Source organism: Mastigoproctus giganteus, chromosome 13, assembly GCF_048544385.1.
Source record: "Mastigoproctus giganteus isolate SK-2022 chromosome 13, ASM4854438v1, whole genome shotgun sequence".
Lineage (NCBI taxonomy): Eukaryota > Metazoa > Arthropoda > Arachnida > Uropygi > Thelyphonidae > Mastigoproctus > Mastigoproctus giganteus.
In genome coordinates, this window is record NC_143587.1 from 115,549,130 (window position 1) to 115,576,268 (window position 27,139).

General features: G+C 39.3%; 1 protein-coding gene across 1 annotated transcript in view; it reads left to right on the forward strand.

Annotated features, from left to right (window-relative positions):
- The window catches only part of LOC150076379 (ubiquitin carboxyl-terminal hydrolase 36-like), a 334,558-nt gene that overhangs the window by 88,829 nt on the left and 218,590 nt on the right, over positions 1-27,139 (forward strand). The window lies entirely within an intron of this gene.

The window sequence follows — 27,139 nt, forward strand, 5'->3', positions numbered from 1 at the left end:
TATATCTTGGCATTGTCAGAAAGCTGCTTGCTATCATCTTGCAGAATATCCCTACATGTCTGAGTTCACTGTTTCCTTAAAATCACTATGGCTAGGGCATAGGAGGTTTAAAATCATGGCTCTAAGTTGCCATCCCATTCTGTTCCAGACATTTTCAAAAGGTGACACATTGATATTACAGAGAACCTAGATGACACTAGCAGTGTGAGTCAGGGCACTGCCTAGGAATAAAGGGTTATGTAACTGTTGGAGAAGTAGAAGTACAAATAAAGATAGTTTCAACATCATTTTGGCCTGGGTGATTATAATGGTGAATGGCAATTGTAAAAGATAGCACCACTTACTTGATTCATGGAGTTGGATTTTTAAGCCTTCACTGAATACCTGTGCAAATACCTCTTTCATCACTGCTAAAAGAAGCAAGAAATTATCAGACTAGCTGGAGGAGACTAGCAAAAGATCAAACAGAATAAGTACATAAATTAATCAGGACACTGCCACATATCTTTCTACCATTGCTGCTAAGATGCAATTTTAGCCCATCAGTGATATCAGTCGGTCTATCACTGTTGTTTATTCTAGCTTATCCTGTCTCTACACAACTGAAGTTACTTGCATGAGAAGATGTAGTTGGAGGTGGGGGGATGGCAGATTAATATAGTGAACAACATGGATGCCAGGGGCATACATTCAGGGTGTGCGGTGCACACCCCGGAATCGCAGTGTCACCGATATTATATTTTTGCATTTTTTTTTTCTGTTAAAGACTCCCCTAATTGTTTGCTGGCTTCACATGATTCCTAAAATTAAATCCAATATATAATGTTTTATGAAGAGGAGAAATTTTGGCGCTAAAAAATCGTATCACAATCACGTTAATAGCCGGTCTTGCAGTCATAAATATGGATACCTTTGAGCCCTCAAACAGATGTACGGATGGCGCAGCAGGTCAAATTCTTGGCCTTCTAGTGGTTTTAAACCATCCAGAAGGCATGGCAGGGTGTGCACTGAGACAACAGCACCCAAAAGTAGTTAGTGGTTGTGATTGGCTGTTGTGTGAAACATTCCAATTCAACGTTGTCACTTGTCATGAGTTGCTGTTTTTATTTTCTGAGTTTCGTCTGTTTTGTGTGCGTAAAGTGTGAACTGACATGTTTATAACACCAATTTAGACAACTTTTTAATATATATTTATAATTTTTTTTTAGATATAATTTATAACTTTTTTGCCCATATTTACAATGGGAAACAGTGTTGATGATGTACTGAATGTCCTGTTTTCTGCCAGAGCTTTTGCAGATTGTATGAACATAGTCATTGAAGGTAAGCCTCATCCTCCTCTTCCAAATTTACTATGCAAGCAGAAAGATGCAAAAACTGAGTACATGAGACATTTCTCTGTTTCTCAGTATGATACAGTAGAATGGTTAACTTGATGTGAAGTGCAGTCAAGACTTTTTTTTGTTGGCCTTTATTATTCTCCAAAGAGAAAGGTGTTTGGAATAAGTACAGGTATTCTGATCTTAATCATTTAACAGCAGCAGTGCAAAAACATGAGCGCTCCCAACCACATGTTCAGTCATTTTTAAATCTTAAGATGTTTGGAAAACAAAGAAGTGACACTCTCATTGACAGCCAAAGAAAAATTTAAATTAGCCGTCATAATGAACAAGTAAAGTAAAATAGAGACATTTTAAAAAGATTAACTGATGCTGTATGTTATTTGGCTAAGCAAGAGCTTCCTTTGAGAGGTCATGATGAATCTGAATATTCAGTAATCGAGGGAATCATATAGAATTTTTAAACATGCTCCATGAGTATGATCCTCTTTTAGGCAGTCATTTAAAGGCATCGACTGTATTTCGAGGAACTTCTTCCACAGTACAAAATGATATCATTAACGCTATATCTGATGTGATTAAAGATGCTATAAAGAAAGAAATTTCTTCTGCTACATTTGTGACCATTCTTTTGTCTGATGTCATGTCAAAATTGCAGCTATCAACTGTTTTCCGTTTTGTCCATAATGGGGAAACACACAAAAGGTTCATTGGATTTACAGACATAAGTGGTGATAGAATGTCTAGTGATCTTTGTAAACATGCTGTAAACAGAGTTGAGGAATTTAATATTAAGGACAAGTTGGTCGGCCAAACTTATGATGGTGTCTGTGTCCTGAGTGGGCATATTAATGGGTTGCAGAGTAAAGTTATTGAAGCCTATCCTTTAGCAATATTTACGCCTACATTTTGAACTTAGTTTTGAAGCAAAGCCTCTTGAATATCAAGGAATGTAGATTGTGTTTTTCCAAACTATCAGTGGATTGGCAGCATATTTTTCTAAATCATCGAAAAGAGTAAATGCTTTTTGAACACATTGTGGAGAATTCTGGGGAATGGGACATGGATGTTGTAATTAAAGCAACAAAATTCTAGTAACAAAATTTCTAGTAACAATTTTGTTACTAGAAATTTTTTCTTTTCTGTTTGGCTATACTGATGTCTTGAATAATATATTGCAAACTATGACATATTGTACTGTTGTAAAAAGGTGCATGATACTATGAAACAGCTTGAGAATGACAAGGAACATGGATTTGATGATATTTGGGGTTCTGCAAAGGAAAAGCATATGGTTGAGGAGACAAAGCCTAAAAAACAAAAAGGATCTGAAGAAGAGAAGGGTACGTGCCTTCATTATTAGTATTAGTAATGGCCGCATGGTGCAAGAAAGCCTATGGCTTATGCTGCACCGGCCAAAAAAAAAAAAAAAAAAAAAGTGATAAAAAATAATAATAATAAAATAAAATAAAATAAATAATAATAATTAATAAAAGAAAAGGAAATTAAACCTATCATCCTATGCGCTTCTGTGACCCGAAGGTACTATCCAGATGACCTTTGAATTTCCACAAACTGTCAGCCTCTACCACCCATGTAGGCAACTTATTCCAGTAATTTATAACTCGCTGGCTAAAATAAAACTTCCTGCAGTCCAATCTAAACATTTCCCCCTGTAACTTGAATTTATGTCCCCTAGTTCTAGCATCATTTATAACCTTGAAAATTTCGTCCTCATTCATTTTACTGATGCCTCTCAGAGCCTTAAACACCTCAATCAAATCTCCCTAAGGCGTCTAGTTTCTAAACTCTGCAACCCACATATTCAAAGTCTTTCTTCATATGGACACCCTTTTGCCGATCTCACCAGGCGAGTTACTCGTCTTTACACCCTTTCAAGAAGCTCGATGTCTTTCTTTAGGTGCGGTCTCCACACTTGAACACAGTATTCCAAGTGTTGTCTAACAAAAGCCTTATATAATGGGATTATCACGTCCCTATCTCTACTTGCAAAAATTCAATAGATCATCGATAGGACACCATGGGCCTTCCTTGCAACCTGTTTACAATGCTCAGAGAATTTCATGTCTGACCATATCGTAACACCCAAGTCCCTTTCCTCCAGTACTGGGTTTAGTTGAACTCCACCAAGTGAATAAGTTTTTTTGGGATTACTGCTTCCCAGGTGTAATACCTTACACTTTGTTGGATTAAAGCATAGCTGCCATTTTTCTGACCATTCCTGAAGTCTATCTAGGTCTCTCTAAAGAAGCTCAGCTTGACAGTGATCATTAACTACTCTACCAATTTTAACATCAGCTGCAAATTTAGACATCACGCCCTCTATCCCTTCATCGATGTCATTTATGAAAATTAAAAACAACAGTGGTCCTAATACTGATCCTTGGGGAATCCCACTTCTTACATCAACCCAATCTGAGGAATAGCCATTTTTTTATCACAACCCTCTGCCTCCTGCCTTGAAGCCATTCTGCTATCCATCTAAGGATTTTCCCAGTGATTCCAACCTGTTCCAGCTTATAAAGCAACCGCTCATGTGGGACTGAGTCAAAAGCTTTGCTGAAATCTAAATAAACAATGTCGAAATTATTCTCTAAATCCAACTTGTGAGTGACCCTTTCAAAATAGCGAATCAGATTTGTTAAATATGATTTTCCCTTTACAAAACCATGCTAAGTATCCTTGAGAATTTCAATTCGATCCAAATGATCCTGAATTCCACCCTTGATCATTGCCTCCATGATTTTCCCTACCACTGAAATCAGACTGACAGGTCGATAATTTCCCACTTCACTCTTAGAGCCACCCTTATGTATGGGAGATACATTGGCACTTTTCCAATCCAAGGGAATCTCCCCAGAGTCTAGTGATGCACGCATAATTAGCCTCAATGGTTCAATGCACTCACTTGCCGCCCTCCCTTAAGATTATAGGGTACATTCCATCAACTCCAGGAGCCTTACTGACCTGTAGGCTCGAAAGTTTTTTCATTAAATAATCTTGTGAAATTTCAATATCATTAATTACATATTTTTCAACTTCGCTCCCACAATTTCCCATTGCCACAAAAGGTTTTTCATTTGTAAATATCAATGCAAAATAACTGTTGAGTTCATCTGCAATGGCAGCTGGTGTATTTAATACTATCCCCTTTCCCTTACGTAAAGGTCCGATCTGGTTTGTCCTGCTCTTTTTGGCATTTATATATGTGAAGAATTCCTTATCCCCCCCCCCTTTCCTCTGTTTGCTAGTGATTTCTCATAAACTGCCTTTGCCTGTCGAACCTTTTCTGTGGCTCTATTACAGATCACCTTGTAGCTGTTATAGGCTTCAGTATTTTTTATTGCTCTGTAACTTTTCCATGCCACCTTTTTTTGCTCAAGTAATGTGGCAACTTCACTATTCATCCAACTTGGAACCTTCCTCATGGAGTATTTTTTTAATGGTATATACGCATTCAAGGCATCTGTGATTAATGTTTTAAAAGCATACCACAGTTCAAATGTATTCATTCTCTGCGCGATATCTATCCAGTTAATAGAGGCCATGTAGTACCTTAAGGCATCGTAATTTACTTTTCTGAAATTAAAACCCATTCCTTTGCCTTTTACTGCTGCTACCTCTCTCATCATCATCCACTGTAGAACTCCGTGATCACTTCCTGCTACTTGTTCCTCTACTGTCAGCCCTGTTATGTCGTCTGATTCATGTGTGATGATGAGGTCTAGGATATTCTTTTCTCTAGTACTTTCCCTGACATGTTGATACAAATAGCAGTCATCTAGTTGATTTAAAAATTTTGTTCCCCATGTCGAGTTTCCTTCCCATTTACTCCAATCAATTAGAGGCAAATTGAAATCACCCATAATAAGACATTGATGCTTACTTGCCCATGCCATTTGCATGTAGAGGCTTTTGTCATAATCTTCACAATCACCTGATCTGTAGATTACTCCTACTCGCATTATACCTTTGTTTCCAACTATCTCACACCATACAGATTCTATACTAGCATGTGAAACGTCTGAATCCGGGAAAGCTATCGTCGCACTCAGGCTGCTTCTGATAAGAAGCATTACCCCACCACCCCTACTATCTACCCTATCCTTCCTAAATACATTATACAAGCCGTACTGAAACTCATCATCCCCAATTTCTGGGTGGCACCACATCTCCATAAGCCCTATTATGTCTGCGTTACTTGTTTTAATCAGTAATTCAAATTCACTCATTTTATTGACAACAACATTACTAACATTACTGTATAAACAATTAAGACTTACTGTTCTTGTATATTTAATAATCCGAACACAACCCTTGAAGTTTTTTAGGCTCTCTTCCCTGGCATTATCTACCTGCTCACTTGAAACGTTTCTGTCCCCAGAACATCTAGATAATATGTCCAGTTGGGGTAACAGATAAGAACTCTAGGTATGTGCAAGAGTTACTTTGACCAATATTATCAGATAAACGTGTGTCAGTATTACCCACATCCCCCCCCCACTAACTAGCAGTTTCCCTGAACCTTTAAGATATCCTCAATAATACTGGCAAAAACTTTTGCACCACCTTTGTTTAAGTGTATCCCGTCTCTACAAAACAAATTCCTTCTACCTACAAGTGTGGGCCAAGCTAATAGAAATTTCCCCCCCTAAAGCCTTGCAGAGTTCTTCAAGTCTTGAGTTAATCCACAAGGCTTTTAACATATAATCCCTCCTATCATGTCTGGGCAGAATTGGAGACACATAGACATTGTGGCCTACATGAGTTTTAATAGGTGATGAGCTCATTTCCTTGCAAATTCATCAAAAGAAAAAGAGTACTTTTAGTTCATTTTTCAAGCGAAAAATGAACTATGAATGACAAAGAACATGGATTTGATGATATTTGGTGTTCTGCAAAGGAAAAGCATATGGTTGAGGAGACAAAGCCTAAAAAACAAAAAGGATCTGAAGAAGAGAAGAGTACGTGCCTTCAATTATATCAGGGAATAGTCGACAACATGTGCTTGGAGATGGAAGAAAGATACTCTCCACTTTTTAAACTTGAATTTTTTTAACTCCTTTGTAGCGAAAGATAAGATCAGTGTATGAAAACTTTTCCCGATGGTATTCTAGGAAAATTAAAAGGATTTCTATGGACCAGTTGTTGACTACGTTTGCTTGAAAAATGAACTAAAAGTACTCTTTTCTTTTGATGAATTTGCTAGGAAATGAGCTCATCACCTATTAAAACTCATACAAGAAAATCAGTTTCAGGTTCCATTCAAGAAAGTCTACTGCTACAGTCAAGCATTCTTTTTCGGCTATGAAAAGAATACATACATATTATAGAGGAACACAAATGCAGGAAAGGTTATGCAGCCTAAGTGTACTCGCCATTGAAAAGACATTGCTGGCAGAATTGAAGAAAAGACCTTCATTTTATGATGATATGCTAACACAGTTCCTTAGGCAAAGCAGGAGATTGGAACTGGTGTATAAATAAATAAGTAAAATGAGTTTTTTAAGCCTTTCTTTGATTCAATCTGAAAAAATCCTCTTGCTCAGATTACAAACCTGAGGGGGCATAGATTCAAACTGAGGAAAGATATTTATAGAATAGATGTGCAGAAATTTGCTTTAGCCAGCAGGTAGTACAAACTTCCATCTGTTGGTTGTGGAAGTTGACAGCTTAAATAAATTCTTTCTAGGTGGTAGATGACTCTCATCAACCGGTGCAATACCACCACTTTGCTCATTGGAGGCTTGAAGTCGTGGAACCCACATTTAGTCTCTAGAGCTAAGTTCTGGTCAACCCTTCCCTATCTCTTCCGTCATGCAGTATGATTGATGATTTTTGAGGTTAGGATGAACATCGTGGCGAGATCCAATATTCCTTACATTTTGAGGGTACCACTCTAAAACAGTGTTTGCAATCCGGCTGCTAGTTAGTACACCGAACCGAACCTACTGGTAACTCTCTAGGAGGCTTCCGGATCAGCTAGTGTATAATCTTGCTACCTCTACTCTGCCAGATAGTGATTGGAGGGAGTCCGAGTAGTGCGTATGCGGGGAGCATTGTCGAGGCTACGTTATGTCAAGGATCTGGGTATATTCTTACCATGTGTACGCCATATCCAAAAATTTCATTACTTCATACAGCATGTCCCACCCACTTTTTCTTACTATTGAATACACCATGAATTGTCAAACTAATATAGCAAGCTTATCTACGAAAAGGTCTAAACCTCCCAAGCACTTCCTAATTCATTTCACAAATATACGTTGTCTCAATTCTAATCTCAACGATGTCCATTTCCACTTGCAGTCTGCCAAACTCCATGTACGTTTTCTGACAGAATCTCAGTTATCGGTTAATTCAACTACTGCTCATCTCAGATGCCCAAATTATTTGCTGTATGATTCCTTTCCCCTCAAAGGTGGTACTTGTGCATATATCCGTTCTGATATTCATTGTCAGAGACTTGGTAATTTGGAATCTCCTCTCTTTGATCTTCTCTGGCTTAAAATCTCTCTACCTCATTCTGTCAAATTCATTTGTTGTCTCTGCCATTCTCCCAACTCCACTAATCACTTGGAGCTCTTTGACTTCCTCTCTTTGCAACTTGACTTTCTCCAGTCCAACTTTCCTAACAGTGAGGTAATTTTCCTTGGTGATTTTAATGTTCACAACTCCAGCTGGATTGCAAAATGGGATGACCTGCGAGACTTCTTTTCTTCTTTTCCTTGGTTGGATTACTCTTTCAAAACGTCAGATGTCAACGTTTGCTCAGATCGTGTGAGTGATCTAAACCTTGGTTTTCCAATAAATGTGCTAAGGCTGTTCAAAAGAAGAATGTTGCATATTGTAATTGGCTTGTTTCTAATTCCCCAGTTTCATTTTCTGCCTACACCAAAGATCGCAACAATTGTAAAGCAGTTATTAATCAATCCAAACTAGAGTTTGAACAGGCTAAGAGTAGAAAACTTGCTTCTTGCCCTAATGGTAGCCAAGTATTCTGGTCTCTTGCCAAAGCTATTGGCAGAAACTTTTGCCCATCTCTGCTCCCACCTCTGTCCAAACCAGATGGTTCTGTTGTCACTTCAGCCAAGGATAAAGCTGACCTGCTAGCATTCCATTTTTCTTCCAACTCAATGCCTCCATTCAATTCCAATCAATGCCTCCTGTGGTCTTCTGTCAAAGGGATGTCAGAAGGATTTTGACGAATCTTAATGCTAAGAAAGCTCCAGTTCCTGATGGTATTTCTCCGCTTGTTCTCAAAATCTGTGCTCCTGAACTCACTCCTATTCTTTGCTGCCTTTTTTCACTTTCTTATTCCAAAGGTGTTTTTCCTTCTTCTTGGAAATTTGCTCATATCCAGCCAGTTCCTATAAAGGGTGACAAATTCCTCCCATCCAATTATCGTCCCATTGCAATTACTTCTACTCTTTCTAAAGTAATGGAGAAATCAATTAACCACCAACTCTTAAACTACCTAAAAACCTTCCATCTGATCAACGATTGCCAGTATGGATTCCGTCAGTGTCGATCCACTGGTGATATTCTGGCTTATGTTACCCATTTATGGACTAATTCAATGGAAGGTTCTGTGAAACACAAGTAGTTGCTCTTGACATCTCAAAGGGTTTTGATCGTGTTTGGCATAAAGGTCTTCTAAACAAGCTTCCATCTTATGGTTTGCCAACTGTTTTTAAAAATTGGTTATCCAGTTTTCTCCCTGATCGCTCACTGAGGGTGATGGTAGATGGCTCTCTGTCTTCTAACTTCTCCACTAATTCCAGTGTCCCCCTAGGTTCAGTTCTTTCCCCCACTCTTTTCCTCTTGTATATTAATGACCTTCTTCCATTGACTGGAAACCCTATCCATAGTTTTGCCAATGATAGCACATTGCATTCCACTTTCCATTTTGAGAAACCTTCACCTGCTCGATCAGCTTCAACTTCTTGAAAATCTGCTACCAATTCCTTAAATGCTGATCTTCAGGTAATTCTCCAGTGGGGCAAAGACAACTTAGTTGATTTCAACCCTTCTAAAACTCAGTCTTGTCTTATATCTCGCAAAAAGGATTCTTCTGCTCCTATGCTTATCTTTAGTGACACTCCGATTTCTAGGCAAAATGATATCTCTCTTTTGGGGATTACCCTGACTTCTAATCTCTTTTGTCACAAGCACATTACAAATATTGCTTCCTCTGCATCTAAAAAACTTGGTTTTCTCTTTCGCTCTCGGCATTACTTTCCTTCCCAACAGCTGCTCACTCTGTATAAATCGTAAATCCGACCTGCCATGGAATATTGTTTCCACATCTGGGGTGGTGCCCCCAAAACCTCTCTCAGGCTTCTTGATTCCATTCAGAAGAGGGCAGTTAGGTTAATTAACGATTCATCTCTAACAGAGTCTCTCCACTCGCTGTCTCATAGACGTACTGTTTCTGCTGCATGCCTCTTCTACAGATACTTCCATGAGCACTGTTCTTTTGAATTGGCTTCTATAATTCCCGCTCTCTCTTTCAAAACAGTCCAAACACATTCTGCCACCAGCCAACATCCATTTACTGTCCAACTTCAAACCCACAGAACCAACTTTTCATCTTCCTCGTTTATTCATTCAACTGCCGTTTTCTGGAACAATCTTCCTTCATACGTATTTCCTGAAAATTACAGTCTACAGAAGTCCAATGTCAACAAATATCTTCTTTCGTCTTCTCAACCTCCAACCCAAGCACAGTACTAAGTACTATAGGTTCTACTACCTCTCGTGTTTGTGGTTTACATAAATAAAGGCAGAACTAGACAAACAATTGGAATGAATGGATCAGTGAAGTGGGAAGGGGTTTTTTTTTTTGCTGCTGCTGTATAAGCTTGCTTTCTTGCATCATGTGCCTCTACTAATGCTAAAAATAATATTTTCCCAAGTGATTACTTTTTCAGATTTCTGTGTGTATTATATGGTTGTATTTAAAAGTCGTAACAAAATACAGATAATTTGTTCCTCACTCTAGTATTTGCCAATAATATTCTAATTTTCTCACCGTGAAGCATAAACTCTCTGTGCTCTAAACGAATGGCGCGCATGACACATAGCTATTGTGTATTTGACAGAGAACCTGTATAATTATGGATTGTATAGTTAAAATTATATTAGTTAGTAAATTAAAGTATTCAAAATTATTCTACAATTAATTAAAGTATTCAAAATTATTCTACAATTAATTACATTGGACCAATTAAGAAGAGCGCTGCTGCGCTATGCACTCTTAAAAGTTTCACGTCGATAAAAATGCAATTGCATGTTCAAATTAACACGTGAATTGTGTAGTGTAGGTTGCATAAAACAATCTCCCCCCCCCAATAAAAGCACACCCAACCTAAATGGGCATGTGACACCACTGGTGGATGCAGAGAAGCCTCTGATCAGCTACTAATGGAACATCTTTATAATGGACTACCTAAAGATGAATTACATATATCTGTAATCTTCTCCAAAAAGACAAGATAATTCACCACAGTCCCTGTGGGTGAATTATCTGGGCTTTGCACTCTGATGTTTGTCTGAGTGTTTGAATACCTCGGCAGTGGATGTGAATTCCAATATCAGCCAGATGTCTTAGGATCTCCATTCAATAAAGTATTGTACCACAGAGCAAAATGGAAAGAAAAGAAAATAACAGGTTGCAGGTAAAAATACGTTTAATGCTTACTATGAACAAAAAAAAAAAAAAAAAACACGATAAAAATACAGGAAAGTAATACATAGCTTTCAGACAGGAGGGTGTTCTTCATCAGTTGTCACATTAATGCACAAATATACAGAACATCATGTGTGTATGTGCCATGGGCAGTCATGTATGGTGAACTGTGTGCTACAGGTGCAGGACAATTAGCTGTAAGAAGGGGAATGCTTGCAGTTGTATCTGTAATGCGTGGAAACGTTGTAAATGCCAACGTTTGTCAGCCAAGAGGATGGTTGTCTCAGTAATGGAATGGACACGACAGTCCTCTGCTCTGGTTAAAGGACCGCTGCAGCAAGAGATGTTCAGTTATCTAACCAGCTGTGACGACGGTAATGTGACCACAATGTCATGATTATTGATTGGCAGAACCAATCAATAATCATGACATTGTGGCATGGATCAATGTCGTGCTGGGTTGACCAGAAGTGCTCAGTAATGGCTGAGTGCTCCACGTCCGCTAAATGGATAGCTTTTTCGTGTTCAGAGACATGACTACCGAGTCTCCTGCTGGTTTCCCCAATGTAGCAGCCAGTACAGTCACAGCAGGAAATACGGTACACTAATCCACTCGAGATGAGGGATCACAACTTCCTGCCTGGGAGTTGTAAGCACTTTATTCCATGAGCCTTTAAGACTCTAGAAATTTGTTGCAATAGGTTCGGGTAGAACAGAATAAAGGCGGTCGAGGCAGAGTCATTACTGTGCGTGGTTCTGTGGGCCACTACGTGGTCATGGGCCTGTAGGTCACACCTATCTAGGGCACTGGTGGGATACCTGCACCTTACCAGATCTATCTTAACCCTAGTAATCTCAGTGCGCCTCTCATCTGCAGAACTAGAGTGGGTCCAGGCGCAGGTTAGTAGGGCTCACGCCATACCGAGAAGATGGCTGCGTGCATGTGCTGACTGGTAGTTGGTGACCTGGCCAGCACACATCAGCTTGCAATAGACGCTGAGGGCATGCATCTGAAGACATCAGTCTATCACAAGTTGATGTGTGCTGTAGACCATGCGCAGTAATGACTTCGCCTTGACCAGAAACAGAGTATGTCGTGTCCATCCCATTACTGAGACAACCATCCTCTTGGCTGACAAACATTGGCATTTACAACATTCCCAGGCATTACAGCTACAACTGCAAGCATTGCCTTCTAACAGCTAATTGTTACCTGCACCTGTAGCATGCAGTTCACCCTACATGACTGCCATGGTATGCACATGACGTTCTGTATATTTGTGCATTAACAGTCACAACTAATGAAGGACGCCCTTCCGTCCAAAAACTGTGTGTTACTTTACTGTATTTATACCTGTGTTTTTGTTCATAGTAAGCATTAAACATATTTTTACCTGCAGCCTGCTATTTTCTTTTCTTTCCATTTTGTTCTGTGGCAGAATACTTTATTGAATATGAATCCAGAGCACATAGGCCTTTTTGCTTATGTCTTAGGATGTCATTCAACATGAACAACAGTTTGTTACATGGACCATCCAGCCTTATAAAACTTGATTATACATAACAGTAAGCAGGATACATAAAAATTATAATAAATTACACATAAAAATAAGCAAGATACAGACTTGCTGCCTAAAGACAGCATATCTTTAGGCAGCATGGTTGAGTGGGAGAAGGCAGAGAGTAGTATTCAATGGACACTGCTCTTCGTGGACTAATGTTATTAGTGGAGTCACCCAGGTTTCAGTGTTAGGTCCGTGGTTGTTTTCTATATTTATTAATGATACAGATGAAGGTATAGCTGGCTTAATGTCTAAGTTTGCAGACAATACAAAAGATGGCAGGGTTGTTAATGACATTAATCACAGTGCACTAATGCAACGACGATTGGCTAGCCGGGTCAATATGGCGCCTGCCTGGCAACCCAAAGGTTGCGGGCTTGGATCAGAGTAGTGCAGAAACCTTGGGAGGTGCATTATGGCCACAGAAGACGATGTGCCAACAACTAATAATAAAAAATAAAAAATAAAAAACTAATGCAACAGGATCTAGAAACGTTGAGCAGATGGGCTGAGAGGTGGTAACTGAAGTTTAACATTGACAAATGTAAAGTACTGCATATGGGTAGCAATAACCCAAAAGTAACATATCAACAGTGTTGTACTACACTCAGAGTGGTAGAGAATGAAAAGGACCCGGGGTAATTGTTCAGTCAGATATGGAGTTTTCTGAGCAGTGCAGACAGCATGCAAGAGTTGCTCATGGTGTCTTGTCAATGATATACAGGAATTTTTCTAGCAGGGATAAGGAGGTGATTATCCCCTCTTATAAGGCAATGGTCAGGCCACACCTTGAATACTTTATACAGGTCTGGAGGCCTCATTTTAGGAAGGATGTAGAGCTCCTGGAACAAGTACAGAGAATGGCAACAAGATTAGTGAATGGAACAAATCTTAAGCTTTTCTTCGTAAGAAAGGCTTAAGATTTGCAAATTACAGTGTCTGGTGACTAGGCACCTGTGAAGTGATCTGATTAGGCTTTGAATGGTTTGAGCAAGCTCAATACTGATGGGATTCTTCCTCTTGCCCAGATTAATCGCCTAGGGGAACATAAATTCAAATCATGGAAAGACAGTTGTAGAATAGATGTAAGGAAATTTGCCTTTAGCTAGCATGTGGTTGATTGCTAAACCAAACTTCCATCTTATTATTATTATTATTACTACCCACATAGTGCAAGGAAGCCTGAGGCTTATGCTACACCAGCCAAAAAAAATTCCGAGTTACCCTGAGAGAGAGAGAGAGAGAGAGAGAGAGAGAGAGAGAGAGAGAATGAGAGTCAGAAGTAGAAGGGAATCACCAAAAAAGAGAAGAATGATGATATCCAGCTCAGGACCCCAGGTGTGCCAAGCCCATACTCACCAGCACACACTTCTTGATTAGACCCGGGTTCGATCCCGTCACCACCAAATACAGAGGATGCGAAAAGGTCAAGGGAATGACCACCGCATATTCCCAGAGCAATATGGCCTTAGTTGCTAATGCTCCTAAAAACCAAATAACAAATAACCCATACTCACCAGATGTGAGCCCCTGGGGGTCATAGAAGTTGACAGCTTAAATAAATTCAAGGCAGAACTAGACAAAAATTTGGAGCAAATGGATTGGCGAAATGGGAAGGGGTTTTTTTATTTTTTTTTTTTGGGTGATGCTGTAGAAGCTTGCTTTCTTGCATCATATGCCTCTGCTAATGCTAATGTCTGTATCCTGCTTATTTTTGCATCCAGCTTTATATTTGTTCAAACATTTCCATGTTATCATCACAATGCACTAATATGTAAATTTTCAGTTAGTTCATAGGGTATGACAGTTTCTGATGTGAAACATCCTTGCGGGCACCTACAACCAAGTAAATCTGTTGGGTCAGAGAAGTGATGTCATCTGCTACTTCCACCAGAACGATTCCCATGCTCCCCCCCCCACTAGTCTGTGCTGAGCACTCACTAGTAGTATGATTAGAGCATGCGGCATATTTTTCGTGAACTTTACAATATCTTGAGTTCTAGTGAACCGATTTACAAAATTCAAATGTCATTTGTTAGAATTTCATCAAACTGCATTAGAAAAACACAATAAAACAAAAAAAAAAAATGTGGCACGTGTGTCAAGTATGTGCAGTAGGTGGTCTTATGCGAAACATCCTTCACATTTCCTTTTAGGTATTTTGATTTGTATATAATGAATACAAAATAAAAGAGCTTTTGTAATGTTTGGTTTGGTTTTTTTGGTTGGTTTTTGGGTTTTATTGGCGCATTAGCAACTAAGGCTATAATGCGCCTTTTGTAATGTAAATAGTTTATTGATCATTCACAAATTTCCATAATTTCAGCCGGAAGACAAGATACAATGGATTTATGATAACTAATTGTGGATGCTACTAAAAGTTTCATACCTGTGAAGAAATATTGTTCAAGGTTTAGACCTAAATGGTTATCAAATGAACTAATGAGACTCGTGACATAGAAGAAATGTCCATGGGATGCATATAAATTATCAAGCGACTCAGAAGCCTACGGCAGAAATAAGCTAGTCTGTAATCAGGTCACAGAGGAGGTTAGGCAGGCGAAGGCAGATTATGAGAAATCTTTGGCAAAAGATGCTAAGAAAAACAGCAAGGATTTCTTTACTTATATAAATGCTAAAAGGAATGGGGATGAATCTGATTGGTCCACTTGATATCGATGGTTTGACTGTTGATAATCCTGCTCAGATAGCAAACAAACTGAATGAGTATTTTGCACATGAGGAGTTATTAAGGTTTGAAAATGGCAGAAGGTTATCAAATTGTAGCAGGGTGCTTAATGATTTTGTAATAACTGAGAGCAAAATGGAGGAGAAATTTGTTGAAGTTAAACATAAGAAAGGCACCTGGGGTGGATGGGATCTATCCAGTTATATTAAAGGAGGCAGTAAAGCAACTAAGCAAACCCTTAGCCATAATTTTTATTTAATTATGAGAGCATCCTTGGACTCAGTGGAAGTCCCCAAGGACTGGAGATGTGCAAATGTATCTCCAATTCACAAAGGGGGATCGAAGGGTGACACAAGTAATTACAGACTAGTTAGTTTAACTTCTGTTCCTGGTAAAATAATGGAGTCACTGGTTAAAGATGCATTGCAGAATCATCTAGACAAGACTGCAGCAATAATTCAGACACAGCATGGGTTTGTTAAGGAAAAGTCTTGTCTGACAAATTTGATAGGATATTATGATGTGGTTACAAAGGAACTGGATGCAAAAAATAATTTTGATATCATATATTTGGATTTCAGGAAAGCTTTTGACACTGTATTTTGACATGGAAGACTTTTGTACAAATTGGAGCAGAATGGTATTAAGGGTAAGTTGCTACAATGGATAAAAGGATGGTTGAGTGGGAGAAGACAGAGGGTGGTAATTAATGGGTGCTGCTCTTCGTGGACTAATGTTATTAGTGGAGTCCCACAGGGTTCAATGTTGGGTCCTCTGTTGTTTTGTATATTTATCAGTGATATTGATGAAGGTATATCAGGCTTAATGTCTAAGTTTGCAGATGATACAAAGGTTAGCAGGGTTGTTAATGACAGTAATGGCAGTGTGCTACTGCAACAGAATCTAGATAATTTGGGCAGATGGGCTAAGAAGTGGCAACTGAAGTTTAACCTTGACAAATGCAAAGTACTGCATATGGGTAGAAGTAACCCCAGAGAAACGTACCAACTGTGTAGTACTACACTTAAGGTGGTAGAAAATGAAAAAGACCTGGGAGTAATTGTGCAGTCAGATATGAAGTTTTCTGAGCAATGCAGACAGGCTGCCAGGGCAGGTCATGGGGTTTTGTCAATGATATATAGGAATTTTGCTAGCAGGGAAAAGGAGGTGATTGTCCCTCAGTATAAGGCAATGGTCAGGCCACGCCTTGAGTACTGCTTACATGTCTGGAGGCCTCATTTTAGGAAGGATGTAGATTTGCTTGAGCGTGTACAGAGAAGGGCAACAAGATTGGTGAGGGGAATGAAGGGATCCTCTTACCAAGAGAGGCTTAAGTTCTGCAAATTGCAGTGGCTGGAGACCAGGCACCTGCGCAGTGATCTGATTGAGGTGTATAAGGCCTTGAATGGGTTGAGTACGCTGAATTCTGATGGGATCCTTCCACTTGTTCAGATTACGATTCTAAGGGGGCATAAATTCAAATTAAGAAAAAAGACAGATGTAGAATAGATGTGCGGAAATTTGCCTTTAGTCAGTGGGTGGTTAATTGCTGGAACAAACTTCTATCTGTCGTTGTGGAAGTTGATAGGTTAAATAAATTTAAGGAGGAACTGGACAGGCATTTGGAGGGAATGGTGTGATTTTTTTTTTTTTTTTGGCTGATGCTGCATAAGCTCATACACTTGCTTTCTTGCATCACATGCCACTACCACTACTACTAGAGTAAGACACCTACTTGCGATTGCAGCGTATCTAAATGTCTCTGGAAAATAGCGTCAATTGAGGAACCTGATCTTATAGTTGAAATTAAGGGATTAGTATTTAGAGTTAGGTCGAACATTACTTGTAGGAAAGTAATTAATGGTTTAGTTTCTTCCAATCTGAAGTTAAAGTTGAAATCGACACTCATGATCATGGGTAGTTTATGTAAATCTCTCTTTAACAGTGCCACACCTTAAATTCAATACGGCAGCAAAACGAAATGAACAAAGTCAATTATATCCTGTATGTCACTGTTAGGAGAAATACAGACAACCGTTGTATCATTTGGCCTTTGGGTAGCAAGCACACCTCTGTATATATATCACCAAACGGGCTAAACACTGACTGTCAAACTAGTCATTTGTCGATAGATGATATCTAAGTATGGCATAACAATCTGTACCTTGGCCATCTTGTTGTGATATATTGCAACTCTGGCTGTCCATTGGTTTCACGCTTGAATTGAACCATGCAATTGAAGTTCAGGATACTGACACTCTCATTATTGTCTAACCAAGTCGCAGATAGCAGCAAGATTTGGCTTTGCTCTGTAACAGTGTCAGTGTGGTGCACTCGTAGGCTTTGGCAGTTGAGAGAACTGAGAGTTCCTTCCTATCATGGATGAATTCAATAAAGCTGTCCTGTCCTGTCCTGTTTGTAGCCAATTAGTCAGGAGCATAGCAAACTCATTTTGTAAATCGATGGTGGATGTAGTGTTTTTCAGGTCATGGTAGAATCTCTTGTCACCGATCGGCAAAATGATGTAAAGTCCATTGATGTCAGTTACATGTAACAGAGCAACATAAACCAGCTGCTGTTCATGCCCCTTTTCTTACTTGTAAACCACTATATCGAACATGCCATCTTGCAACTTGTGTATCATTGTGGCACAAGCCGGTATGAAAGGAAAGTGATTTCTTTTGTCACGGATTGTGCAGTTGTTGTTGTTCAACGATATACTTACAGTTTGTCTTGTGAGTGGTACGGCTGTGGGATTTGTGTTGTTTGCTTGCATGTATCTCTTGCGAGCTAACTTTCTAATCTTGGGGATGGTAAATTCGAGCCACAATCGTGTCTGTTGCCCTTTGTTGCATTCAATCTTGGAAATTTACCCACAGCACCATTAGTAAGCCCATCAGTAATGTCCATGTTGGTAGTGGTGATATATGGTTTTCTGATGACCAGTGGGAACTCGTTGGGTAATCTACCAATGTCGATAACTGACATTTTATAGAGTTTCTGGCAAACTTGTGCTTCTTGCTCTGTGTTTGTGCAACTCACAAAAATATCTTGTGCACTGATTCCACTTTCTCCTCTGCAGCATTGAGGACTGTGCAGTTGTACTTGTTGATGGAATTATTTCCCAAGTAGATGGGAAAGAAACGCGACTCAATAAGTTCTTGCTCATTCTGATCTAATTTAGTTCCATTACCGATTTTGGTTAGCACAGATGAGAACGCAACGTTCGACTGGTGCATAACTTGATTGAGCTCATAGTATTTTGGCCGTACCTGAGAGTGGGGCCGGCGATATGCTGCTTTATCTGTTTATTGACCACAGTCGTATGAACCTGAGACAACTAACGTAAGTCCCTGTTTTAGCCTTGTGTCCATTTGCAATAACATTTCGACACCGATTGTACTAATGATTATTAGTGCTCTGATGTACTTAGACAGTGTTCTCTATTGTTATGCGACTTCCACCAACAGAGGCAGATTTCCCAAAGTAGATATCTAGAGGGTAGTGTGTACAGTGGTTCCATCTATTGCAACAGAAGCTTTACAAGTTGAAGCAAATGCAGTTTTGCAAATGTTGGCATTATAATACTCATCTGTATTGCTGAAGCGGTTATATATTTCCATCAATAGGTGAATCACAAATGTTTTGCCAAAGCCAGCTGGGCCAAGGATATTCATGTGTTGTTGTTGTGGCAGACTCCAGGGTTCTCCCCATTAGCTGCTATTGTACTTCTTGTGTTGAGGCTCACACCAAAACCGGCCATTTGTATGTAGTGTGTTGGGTGGGTAAATGTTATTCTGTGTTCTGTTGTTATGTAGTCGGCTGGTACTTGGCTCTTAGCAGGTGGGAAGTGGCAACACATGGTCACAGCATCCCATCCACCCATCCCCGCCACGTGGAGGCAGCCAGGATCTACTACCTTCATGCTAGTCTATACCAGAACAAAGTTCCAGGATAGACAAAGTTATGAGAAAAGGAATAGCTGGAAAAGTTAGGAATGGTGGGGAAGGAAATAAGTGCATTGGGGGGTCAGAGAAGGGACCCACCGTAATAAAAGGAAGTTAAGAGAAATTGAGAAAAGATAAAAGAAAAAATAAAAGAAAAAGAGGAGGTGGAGGCAATTTTCAGCCTTTGTAGAAGCCACATGTCGTAGTGTAATCCTATCCTAAATTAGGATTAGCAATTCCTATCCTGTGACCAGGATTAGGAGATGTTGAGGTGTGTCCTCAATGGATCCTTCAGCTTGAAAGGTAACTCTTCCAACGTTGAAGACTACTTTAGCACTCCCATCATTTGATAGGAGATCCTCTTGGAGCAAAGGCATATCAGAACTCTACGACAGACCAGGAGGAGGTTCAGTAGTAGTAGCAATCCTTAATTTCAATGTTGGATACTTATTACCTAACATTGAAATTAAGGATTTCAATGTTAGGTAATAAGTATCCAATGGCATGGTACAGCCAAAGCACTAGAGTCAAACCACATACTACATACACTATTTACAATTTCTAACGCAGTAGGTTCGTCACTCCAATCAATAAGGATTTAACTTCCATCACAATATATCACCTAATGTTCGTGAGACAAAATGCAGGAAGTAGCAGTTGAAGCTTTTATGCTACTTGTCAGCTTACATAGTAGTAGTAGTAGTAACACCAGTTGTTCTTATAAGAAGACATAGAGAAATAAGTGATAATGTAATGATATATTAAAATCCAATATATTAAGCAATTCTTTCTAGATAGCAGTTCTTGTGCAAGTCTGCAAAGAGAATGTCAATCCTTGTTCAAGTCTTCAAAGAGAATTTCAGTCTTTGTTCAAGTCTTTCTCTTGATCCAGACTCAGGCTATCTCAGGGCAGCAGCTCTCGATTCTTCTTGTCGTTTAAATGCTTGTGTTGCAAATAAGTTAAAAGCTTCAAATGCATCTTGCGATTGGATCAGCAAAGGTTTATTTTCCCTGTCATAGGAACCAGTAATGAGTTGTAGTTCATTCTGTAAGTTGGTATAATAGTGACACTCCAAAAGAATATGATCTGCATCCTCTTCACCTCCACAGAGACAAAGAGGGGAAGGAGACAGTCCAGCTTTATACAGCTTGCTATTGAGACTGCCGTGACCTGACAAAAGGTATGTTCCGTATAGTCCAGTCCAGGAGCAAACCATAATAGTTCCCTTTTCCTGAATTCCCCTACATTAGGCAAATATTCTCTTGTCACCTTTCCCATCTCTGATATAGACCAGTCAGCCTGCCACTTATTAACATAAATAGTGCGCAATCTTTCCTTTTTGGTTGTTATTCCATCACTCAGGTCAAGTTCCATGTTATCAAGAAAAGTAGGATGTGCCTTTTTCAGGTGGCATCTCAAATATCTATACTGGACCTCATATTGTATTGGCATCCTTCCTGTCAGGACCTGCAATGCTGCAATAGAAATTGTCCTACAAGCTCTCGATAACATAAGAAGGGCAGCACATTGTGCTTGCAATAGCTGTTTGATAATGGCACACTTGGTTGCCCTATATCCCCAGGAGCCATATGTGATAATGGACAGGAATATGCAGTTATAATGCAATCTCAGTGAGTGACCTTTAAGGCCCCAATCTTGTTGTGTTACTTGTCTCAATCTAGGTAATAATGACTTACATTTTTCTTTGATGTATTTTGCATGGGGTATAAAGCTCAGACCATCATCCAAAAATTAATCCCAAGTATTTTGTGGTTGAACTGTATTTAATAGCTTGTCCTTTATATTTTATTTGAGGGGGACATCCTCTTCTAACCTGCCTTTAAGCAACATTTGGGATGTTTAACTTGTAAATACCTGGAATTTATGCTCATCAGACCACACAGACAGCTCCTGCAGTACCTAGTTGGCAACATCTTCAAGAGACTTTCTGGAGTTTCCTTGGACCAAGAAGGTTAGGTCGTCTGCATATGAGATCATTGTTGTTGCATCAAAATGTTTATTTAACCAGGAGTCAAACACTAAATTCCAGCACAGGGGCCCAAGAATAGGCCCCTGTGGGCACCCTCTGGTAACTTTTTTTGAAAATTGAATGGAACCACTCTTAACAACAAGTGAGTGCTGTGAAAAGTAGCTCATTAGCAACCGGTATATAGGCATAGACACTTCAGTCTCCCGGAACCTCTCCAGGGCACTTTGCCACCAAAAGGTGTCAAAGGCCCTTTTGAAGTCGACAAAAAGGCCGAGCAGATATTTAGTTGTAGTTTTCCGCTGTATCTCTAATAGAGAAGAAATGGCATCTTCAGTCCCTCTACTCTTTGTAAAACCAAACTGTACAGGTGAAGAAAGTCCTTTCGTAACATAGGGAGCCAAAAGATGACTTGCAATAACTTTTTCAGGAGCCTTGCCCGTAACAGGGATCAAGGCAATAGGCCTATATGACAGCGGATCAGATTCTGGCTTCTTTGGATTTTTGAGAAGAATTTTTAAGTTAGCAACTTTCCAAATTGCAGGGAAAATACCCTGATTAAGATGAGTTGAATAATATTGTAATAACTACAGGAATCATTTTCCATACGCACTTGAGTACTTCCACCTCAATGCCATTAAGTCCAGGACATTTGCCCGAAAGCATGGACTGGACAGCAATATCAATTTCCTCAAAGGTAAAAGGAGGTTCATCAGGCGAGTCCGAATAACAAGCGTTTTTCACTCTGTCTATTCTGTTTTGGATCCGTACATACTTCTTCTTCTTGATAAATAATAACATCCAGTATCCTATTTATGGTGTTCCCAAGATATGGTTTCTTGATCATCAGTAGTTCTAACCGATGCAAACACTTCACCAGTTGGAATTTTATTGTTTATTAATCGGTAAATGAGCCCCAGGGAGAATTTTTTTTCCATGATGCTCACTAGTTGCTCCCACGAAGCTTTTTTCCTCTTGTAGATTTCCTGATGATAGTTTCTACAGGCTTGTTTGTATCTGTTTTGCAAAAGAACAATCTCAAAAGTGGGACAAGATCTGTCCCTCTTCGCTTTCTGGAAATCTCTTCTTGCCTGTCTTGTTAATGATTTTAATTGTGTCAAGTCTGAGGACCAACGTGGCACATAGTAGAGCTTCCTTTTCCTATAGCTCATGGACTGCCTACAAGCTGTAATAATTGTTTTGAACTACTCGTGCCTGTTCATCTGCAGTGAGAGTAGTCAATTGTTCGATTTGGTCTTGTGTAAGGAGTCATATTTATCCCACTTTGCTTTCTTTGTGTGAAATCTTGGTATGTCAGTAGGATCAAATCTGGATCGCCATTGATCACAATTAAGTTGGAATGTCATGATGTTATGATTGCTGGTAGACCAGCTAATGTGCAACTTCCAGTTGGAAAGTCTCGGATTAATAGCAGAAGATGTGAGAGTAATGTCGATGTGAGAAGAACCCACAGGCGTCACACATGTTGGTGGATGGCCGGGGGTATTTAATATAGTTAGCGGTGAGATAAGATTAGGTCTTCCATTAGTTCACCCTTTTCATTTGTAGTTGCAGCACTCCACAGAGTAGACTCAGCATTTGCATCCATCATGACAATAATGTTCTTCCCATGTAGAATATTAAGTGCCATATCCAGGTAGTCCACAAATGGTTGTAATAGAGTCTGTATTGGGAGCAATGACAGTATAACAAGATAGCGTAGACTTGGCCAAACTGCCCCTCCAAACACACACAAACAGCATGGATGGAGCAGAGACTGGGAATTCTTATAACTGTAAGACTTGGATCTAAGGTGGCTATTGCAGCCCAAATCCGACATCGGGTATTTCCACCAATTCTAACAATAGTTGGATTGGATTGTACTATTCTATAGCGAATGGGAAGAGACTTTACAAGGCCTTTGTATGAATAGGGCTCTTGAAGAGCCATAACCTGAATACAATGTTCTTGCGACACTTTTGTTAAGTCATTTGTAACTGAAATGGATTGTTGGCAATTTAGTTGCAAAAACCTGATTTCTTTTGATTGTGAAGTACTAGAATTAATACTTGATGTTGTGTTTCTATCCATAAAATGTCTTTGAGCAAACAGCATCTACAGCTTTTAAGTACTCTCGGCATTTGGGATCTCTGAAAGAGTGGGCGCAATTCTTCTTTTGCTTCTTACAGTTTGGACATTCAGCTGGTTTCTCCTTATCTGGGCAATCTATAAAGTTGTGACCAGTTAGACCACAGTGCCCACAAGGTTTGGGCTTCTTGATGACATGATCTTACAGAGTGGCCATATCCCAGGCATTTATAGCACCTGGGAACTATGGTATAATCCTTAACCGTGTAAGATGTCCACCCTAGATAAATTCTACGAGCAGACAAAAGAATCTTGCGAATCGTACCAGTGACTTCTAAAATCCAATTTATATCGGACATTAGGTTTTGGCTTAGTTGGAAATCGAAGCTTAATTTGTTATTTTACATCCTCAAGTGTAAAGTCAAGAGTCCTTTAAATTTTTCTGATAGATATCTTCTATTATATCCTCAATCTTGGAGTCTTTGTGAACATCATAAATCACAATAGTTGGGCCCAACTTTCTGGGCAATTCAGGTTTTAAACTGCACTCTTGTATTTTGACACAGTTTTTGATCTTATTGAGATCTTGAGGGATTGCAGTTTCAGTTAATACCCCGTTTTCCACATGTATTTAACTTTGACATCCTTTATGTCCGAGGTTTATTTAGCTTTAATCTCTTGTTTTACCTCCTCACTTGTAGCACAGGTGCTGCCTTCCTGCACCTTAATCAGAATTACGTGTTGCTGCTGTGTAGACTTACTTGCTATTGATTTTACAGTCTGAGTTGGAGTGTATAGTTGCATGGCTTGAGCATATGATAAAGATGGCTGAGAGAAATCAGGATGAAAATCCTTGGTATTTTTTAATTCTCTTGTATTTTATTCATCTGGAATTCTTTTTCATCCAGCTTGGTTTTATGGTGCTCGTTCTTCATGATCATGTTGATTAGGATCTGCTCCATGGCAGACCAGATGTCTTGTATTTCAGTGGTTACTTGCTTTGTTAGCCTACCCCCCATCAGAAAGAATGGTAGAGAGGCCAGTTCTTCAAGAAAAAACTTGTTCCATATGTAGTCCTAGCATTAAGTTAGTTTGAGACTGATCAGCAGCAGAATCTTCAAGCATAGAGGAACTAAGATCCACTGAAGGCTCAGGCAAAGTCTTCTCCAAGGGTGTGGGTAAGTCTTTTGAATCTAAGCTAGGAATCCACTGTAGGTTCTTTACAAGTGGAAGCAGTCACTTTGGTCACATTATCACTTCCAGCAACAGTCTGTGCAGAGGAAAGTAGTGGTGGGAAACCATCCAAGGATTCATTTTGATGGTCTGGATCCATTTTATATTAATGGTTCCTGAATTTAGTCGAGTTTTAAGATTTTTTTAGATTTTTAATGTTATCTATAGCTGAGTTATAGATTTTAATTAGACTCATTTATAAATGAGTTATAAACAACGATATTCAAGTAATACAAGTGATACTATATTAAGATGGGAACGTTGGCTCCCTTCTGTTGGGCAGTTTCTGCCAATCAGGTTGAGGCCTTAGGGTCACACGACCAAACAATGACAACAAAGCCCTTTGTTCTTATTCGTCGAAGAAGCAATGGCTGCCTCCAGTTAACATGGTTATTCTAGTCACTAATTCAATCACCTGTAAAACCAAAATAAATAACTCTAGCATTACTAAAACCATAAATAGTTGGAACGGAGTTTAAATAGGGTCATCTAATCAAGGTTTAATCTAGTAGAAATTGTTACAAAGAGCATAAATTAACTTTAGCACTTCCGATGTTAATTAACGGCCAAACCTATATGGTATTGCCATGTTGCTGATCGCCGGAACGAGTGACATGTAACAAAAATTTCATATCTTTTCAACGCCTTAGAAATTAGGCATGGAATAAAGGTCTGTGGACTCACCATCACTTGGAGATCTTGATGGACACAAAATAAATCCAATTTGAGCGAATTAAACCACTAAAAAACACTAAACTATACGACACACTGAATTCATGCAGCCTTCCAATATTTGGTCAGCGCCACTTATATGGCTAGCTGGACCAGTCAAGAATATCTGAATCAGTTTGTGATTGGGAGATAACATACTCCAAATTACATGCATGAGTAGACTCCCTTGCTTGTCATTAGCCATTAAGTTATAGAAGTCCTCATTGGTCATCAAATCTTCACATTTCTTTTGCAATTGCACTGAGTCTGTTACCATTAGCAAGGGCACATGATGCAAGAAAGCAAGCTTATATAGCATCAGCCAAAAAAAAAAAAAAAAAAACACACACACACACACACACACACACACACACATCCCTTCTCATTTCACTCATCCACCTGCTCCAAATGTTGAGCCTGGTGAGCTTTAGATATTCATCTCACTGTCTCAATGATTGTAAAAGTCTCAAAAGGGGTCTTCTCATAGTCGTGTAACAAGGCTATGCAGGTCATTACCACATGCTTTGTCAGGGTTGGCATTGTCATTGTCTTGACACATAGCCTTACAAATTTCCATCGTTTTCCAAATGTCCACATCCAATTCATACAATTTATGCTGTTCTAGAATGAGCTCTTCGTTGTTGTCGTCGTAGATCTTGACATATGCCATTTCTGATAGTATCTCTGTTTCCTCATTGTGAAATGGAATGTGCATCGTTACTATCTCATGCTTTTACTTGTTGAGATCCTGAGCCATAGATCATAGTTTTGATAGCATATTATGCATGGATACTGTCGTTTCTTGCAGATCCCATTACCACTGTATGTGTAATTTGTGACAAAGCATGACAGAGTAAGATGATCCAAGTGGTATGAGTTTTTCTTGTATTTATCAAACCAATTCTCTTTCCATATGTAACAAAATTTCCCCCCAAGCTTATCGTTCATCTCTTCATTGGACTTCCTCACTCTCTGTCACTTGATTGACCAAACAGTGAGAATGCAAACTACCAATGCAGAGCTCTCTGACATGGGCTGACGTGGCAAGTACCAGGTGGCCTCTTGACTGATGATCGCGATACTGTTGAGCATGTCAGTGGATAGTTTTATCATGATTTCGACAATGTCGAACTCTGGGTGCTTGTTCGTGACTGCAATGATCTGTCACTGTAAATTGCTAATCCCTCGGTTCATCTTGTTCACGTACTCAGTGACATACACAACACAAGAGTATTCCTGCATAATGAATTTGATGTCAGTGTTTGGTTTGAAAATGTTACAGATGAACTGGTTGAATGGATTGTGCCATTTCTCACTTGGTTGTTGTTTGAGAAATACCTTGGGCTGATTTATGCAGCTTTGAGCACATCCAAATAATAATCATACATCATTTGCCCTGAAGAAGACATCAATGTTGGCATAATCATTATCCTCTAGATTTTGCCACATCTTGTCGTGAGCAGCATATTTTACTTTGTATCCATCTGTCTTAGGCATGGGGACGAATATAAGTGGTTGAGCAACAAGGCATGAATGTTGCTTCAAATCAACACATCTGCCATTTATCTGGTGTTATTTTCTTGTAACACATGAATGTATGTTTGTACATTCATGTGCTCCCCAAAGTTTCGGTAGCAGAAACAGACGCTAATTTGTCAATCATTGCAATGGTGTCTTCTTTGTTCTCACTCAAAGGGTCTTTCGAAGCATTATTTAGCCACAGCAAAATGTGTGGTCTACTGTTCTTGCTTGATACTCTTGAGGATGCTCTGCACTTTATTTTCACATTGTTGAACACCTTTTCCAAAATTATTGATGTGAAAACTTCTATAGTGGCACCTAACAATGGAATGTTAACAGGAGGGACTG